Source organism: Gopherus evgoodei, chromosome 22 (assembly GCF_007399415.2).
Source record: "Gopherus evgoodei ecotype Sinaloan lineage chromosome 22, rGopEvg1_v1.p, whole genome shotgun sequence".
NCBI classification, from domain to species: domain Eukaryota; kingdom Metazoa; phylum Chordata; order Testudines; family Testudinidae; genus Gopherus; species Gopherus evgoodei.
Window position 1 is genome coordinate 1,836,962 of NC_044343.1, and position 6,000 is coordinate 1,842,961.

Genomic DNA, 6,000 nt, shown 5'->3' on the forward strand with positions numbered 1-6,000 from the left:
TTCCATTCCATTTATTTTAGACCAGTTCTCCAGTTTGTCCAGATCATTTTGCATTCTAATCCTGTCCTCCAAAGCACTTGCAATAGCTCGGTATTGTCCACAAACTTTGTAAGGGTGATTTCTGTGCTGATATCCAAATCATTTATGGAGACACTGAACAGAACCAGCTCCAGGACAGATCCCTGCAGGACCCCACTCGATTTGTCCTTCCAGCTTGACTGTGAACCATGATCACTACTCTCTGAGGACAGTTTTCCAACCAGTTGTTCACACACCTTATAGAAGGCTAAATGCAGTTACCCAAGTTGACGGGTCCTTAGGTCGAACTCCCCTTCTCTTGTGAAAAGGGCGGTGGGGTTTTTAATAACCACGAGTTTTCAGGCTCTTGATTGTTTTTTTAATCTCATCTACAAGGTCCCACCAAACCTCCAACCCAGGATCCAGTGCAAGGAGCTGTGCGGGGCCTGGGGGACAGACACCCAGAAGGTAGTGCCTTTGCAGCAGTGTAGCACAGCACACACCAGAAAAGCATGTGAACATGCTGCATATTCATCGCTTAGGACAAGCAACTGGATCAAAGAACAATGCTATGTGTTTTGGGGAACAGAATCGGAAGCCATCACACAGGGATGTTATGAGCTTGTCTACCAGTGTTGATCCCACTCTGCTCTGGGAATGCCTCTGGAAACATGAGCAAACCACCTGCATGAGGGCACCCATGTAGATGCTGCTGAGGTGCAGGAAAGCAAAGTGGGTAAATTAATGGCTCTAGCAAGGAAATTGCAGACTGAAGGCAAATCTGGGGGCTTTGTTATAGGCTCCAGAGGTCAAAGCAGCTGTGGGGAAATAGTTAGTTATAAAACCCATATGCCTGTAAATGGAACAGCAGAGTGTGGGAAGAAGGAGGGACAATCTGTTCCTGATGGCAGGACAGAGGGTGCTAGCAATGGCCAGGAAATGACCAGGGTGCACTGAGTAGGACTGAACATCAGAGCAGCACATTCAAGGCCGTTCACGCCCTTCCCTCACTGAGAGACCCACAGACTGTGCCCTGGAAGCTTTGATTATTTAGCCTTACTTGTGCTGCAGGCCCCAGGCAAGGCCAGGACTGCGCTGGGCACTGCACTGGCACACAGGGAGGCCTTGGGGGTTGGCAGATTCTTCTGGGTAAAGCAGGGGAAGGGCCGGACCTCTCCGTCCCTGTTTGGTTTTATGGACAGGAGGGAATTCTATCCCGGGTGACAAAGCCCAAAACACAGCACAAAACAGGGAGAGGTGAGCGTGACTGTCCTAGGAGAGCAGTGCTGGCTGCCAATAAATAATGACAGAGGGCACAGCAGGCAGCTGAGGGCGCAGGAGGCCTGGCAGGACCAGGCCCTCGGAGGCAGAGGGGGAGTGCCAGAGACAAAGGCAGAGTGGAGAGAGTTCCTTTCCCCACTTGCTCTGAGTCAGCGCTTCCACCACAAACCAGATGTGGTTCGTTTCGGCCTTTGACAGTGACCTTTAAAGAGCTGGCTCCGTGGCCGCGCCGTCCTGCCCACAGACTGACAGTCACCCGTGGCTCACCAGGCGCCACTGAGCGAAGAGCAGTGGCTGTAGCCTTTTGTGGCGGGGTAACGCAGCCCCAACGTGCAGCATGACTTAAACTGGGGACTGGCTGAGCCGCTTTGCACAGAGTGTGTCCTGCCCACTGGGGAGCAGCCATAACCATCCCTAGAAACCACTTTCTAGGCTGCGGGGTTCTGCCACCCCACCAAGTCCAGCACCAGAGGGGACCCCCTTATTGTGTGTGCTAATGAAGTTCCTGGGGACCCCCGCCCTGCAGTGCGAGGCGCTGCACAAACAGAATTCACAGCTCCATGGAACTGTGTGGGGAAGAAGCCTGTGACACAGCTGGGTCCCCCCGGCACAATCGACTCTGTAGGGCAGACAGGACTGTCCCCCCTGGGTAGGAAACCACATGTACCAGCCTCCCCTCCTGCCCTGTGTCTGCCTTGCCCAATCTGCCTGTCTCTCCCTCCGGGCCTGCGCAGCCCTCGGCACGAGGGGGCTCGGAGCTGGGCTGGCGCAACCCTGATGAATCGCACACGTGTGGAATGGGGTCCGTGTTGTAGACTGGTCAGCAACAGCCCCACGGTAACGACAGCCCCGGAAAGTGGCTCAGGTGACTGAACCCAGGGCCGGTGGAGCCGAACTGGAGACTGGTTCCCCTTCGTACTTGGCTCAGGCTCAGCGCTCCTTGGGGGGGCCGGTTTGATTGGCCAGTGGACCCTCATCATCCTGCCCTCATGGGACCTTGTGTGTCCTCCGTGCAGATAGCTCTTGAGTTAATCTAATTACTTCATTTCCCAGCCAGGGGCTTACTCCATAAAGTCCTTGGATAGCGAGAGTATCTGGCTCCAAAGCTACGGTGTAAAAAACCCCAGAAGAAATCCCCAACCAAGCCCACAGCAGATCTTTGCATATTACTTTCTGCATCCTTTTAAAGTGACCTGGGGGAAAAATAAAGAAGCTAGAAATGCAAAGAATCCAGCAGTCAGGCTTGTCCTTATATTCTTCTCAGTAACATTTCCACATTAATGGGTAATTTACAACCCGTTTAACCCCTTCCACACTTCTGACACAAATCTGTTCTCCTTTGTGCAATAGCCCTCTTTGAAAAGAGCCAGCCCCGCCTTTTGGCTAGTGTTTGCATTGAGACAGCACAAATAATTCCGGAGGAGAGTGCGGGTGGATTGGTTTGCTAATCTCTAAGGAGGGGGAAAAAAATGTGACAAATGTTGAGCATGGTGCTTGAGTCTGAGAGTGGCTGGTTCTCAGGGTCACTCCAAGGCCAGGGAGAGTCCAGCCAGGGGAGGGGAGAGGTGTCTCACTGCATGGGACAAGTGCAGTTTCGGTGGAAAAGTGGATTTTCGCCACAGACCAAAAACCCAAAGCCCTCATTAACTCAGATGTGTTCACTGGGATCCGGGACTCGGGGCCGCCAGCCGTTACCTGTTGTGCATTGGGGCTCACCTGGATGAGGTATTCAGGTAACCATGTGGCCCAAAGGTGTGGCCCTAGCAACGAACTGGCCAACCCAGTTGGAAGGGCCTGGCCCATGTGCTCCTGCCTCTTCAGCGATAGGAAGCAGGGGTCATTTCTGAGAAATGCAAAAGGCAGTAAGTGTTTGTATTGAAAAGGGGAGAGTGGAGGGGGAGGCGGGGAGGTTGATGATCAGGTGTAAATATTTGCCAACTGGAATAGGATTGCACGGGAAGGTTTTTTCCATTAAAATGTGAGTGAATTTAGTGCTTATGAAGCTGAGGAGCTGACAGCACAGGCTTGAGCCAGGCATCTTGCAGGCAGGTGCTGTGTACCTTTTCCCACACACAGCTCTGCCAGTGCACTTCAGTCCTGACCTGCAGCCCCCCTCCTAGCCCAGTCCTGGGCCCCACACAGCTCTGCCAGTGCACTTCAGTCCTGACCTGCAGCCCCCCTGCTAGCCCAGTCCTGGGCCCCACACAGCTCTGCCAGTGCACTTCAGTCCTGACCTGCAGCCCCCCTGCTAGCCCAGTCCTGGGCCCCACACAGCTCTGCCAGCGTCCCTCACATCCTGCTTGGGCTCCCTGCAGCACACTGTTCGTTCAATCCCCTTAAGCCTGACCTCCAGCTACCCGGCTTCTCTAGTGCGGGGCATCTCAGACGGCGACTCAGTCCCGCCCAGCAGCCCACCCTCTATTCCAGGCCTGGGGTTCTCCTGAGTAGGCTGAAAGCTGCATGGATGTATTTGTGATGGGCAGCACACCAGGCTGAACTGAGCATTTTTCCCTTTTAACCACAACCCTGTGTCTCAGAGTGGGGGCTCCTAACTGAATGGTGATGGCATCACCCCACTCAGGGAGTCGCACCACCCGCACCCATTCCCCCCTGAGGCTGAAAATGGTACTGTGGCCTCTCCAGCCAAAGATCCAAAAAGACCATGCAAGTGATCCCTTTCCAGGAGCCTTGGCACACGGCTGGGGCAGGAATATTCCCTGGAATCTGGTATTGGGTACTGGCCTGGCACCTGGGCTTTGCACCCCTCACTGCCATTGCTCTGCTGCGTGCCCTGGGGCAGGTCCCGGCTGCTCAGTGGGGATAATGATGCCACCTTTGTACTTTGCAATTGAGGGATTAAAGGTAGGTACAGAGCGTGACCCTTACTGGAGAGTTTGCAAGAAGAGCAGAGTATCAGGGTCCTGCAAAACCCAAGCCAGATTCGTTTAGAGTTTAAGCCCCAAACTTTCAGAAGCATCCTCCACTTCTGGTTGCCCAGCTCGAGACCCTTAGAGTCGGATCAGCAAAGGAGTCGAGCACCCGCTGTTTCCCAAACTGCATCTCTGCAGGCCCACAGTGCCGCAGCTGGGGCTCCCCTTGCGCAGGGCCCTTGACCCCAGGCCAGAGCTTCTGGCAGCCCACCTTCCCTGGGTGGCTCCGTGTCCTGAGCGTTGGTAGATCAAGACACAGGCACAGATCCCCAGCTGGTGCAATCGTAGCTCTAATGAAGCTACAGGAACGGTGCAGGCCTTGGCCCACGGGTTTGCTGACACCCCCGGGCAATCACCAGGAACGCGGATATCAAGGCCATAACTAAACTGGAGTGGCTGAGAAGCATCCGTGCAGCGCAGCTAGCTCTGGACATGCTCACGGGGGAGTGGGCGGGTGCTTCCCAATTACTGCCCTGAACAAGTGGACGAAGCAAGCCTGGGACACAGCGTTCTCGCTGCAAAGTGCACAGTGTCCCGCTCCCCCACCCCCAGTGCCAGGGGCTTGGCATGCTCGCGGGGGAGTGCGCCTAACAAAGGCAGGGCTGTGCCTTGGCCGGCTCCTGTGAATCTGCACGCTTTGCCAGTGAGATCAGCGCGAGCGAGCAGCTCTGGCTTTTTCTGTGCAGCCGGGAGGGAGTGCTGGGCAGAGGGATTCTGCTGGCCGCAGGGCTCTGGAAACCCTATCTGTCAGGCATGTGACTCCGCTCCCTGCGTGATTTACTGTGACGGCTTCAATCTATTCAATTTACTTCGCCATTACTCACTGATGCAGGACTCGGAGCCTGGATCAGCTCCAGCGGGGGGGACGGAGAGGGCGGAACGGGGGAAGAACTAAAGCCAAACTGGCAACCTCACGAGCAGCTTTTCACCCCGGCCCCGTTTTATTGAGCGGAATAAGCTGGCAGGACGTGTCAGTGTGAGCCACCCGCCCCTTCACCTTCTCCCTCCACATGGCCCGGATCCTTCTCCAGTGCAAATCCGGGCCACGCCACCAACTTCGGGGAGCAGGCGGAGAAGCACAGGGAGGGTGGGGAGAGCAGGACTCTCTTCCCCCTCTGCTCCCTGGCTCCCCCCACCATGGGTAGGTCCAGGGAGAGGGCTGCCCCGCTTCCGCTCTGCTCTACACTCACTGCTGGCGAGGCTGCTCTGCACCAGCTGAGGATCCTGCCCCATGTGTTCCCCATTAGGGGTGTGAGGTTATCAAAGCCCATCAGCAGCTCCAAGCACGCTTTGGGGGGCTGTGATAAATAACCATAATGAATGGAGCAGTGACAGCCCAGGAGGAAATATTGCTCTCCCAGCATGAGATTGACATGGTGAAGACGAGGAGGTGGGGGTGGGAATGAGGCGCAGGTGGGGGGCTGGCGGGCATTTTTCCTCCTGCCTTAAAAAAATACCCTGTGAAATAAAAGTTATAAATCTAGTGTGTCAGGAAAGGCCCAACAATGTGTATCTTTGTTTGGTAATGTCCCTCGCCTAGGAACTGGCCTGGCTCGGAGGCTGCTCCATGCGCACAGGGATGTAATGAAATATGTTCACCTCAAACCCGAACTGCCGCCCTTCTGATGGCCAGCTCCACCCTCAGGATCATTAGGGGCATGGCAGCTAGACGGAAACACAGCGCTCCCACCTCGCCAGCCTTGCCCTCCCATGCAGCGAGCCGGGAAGGGCATGACCTGCAGCCCGTGTTCCAGCAGGGCCTGGGCACTGG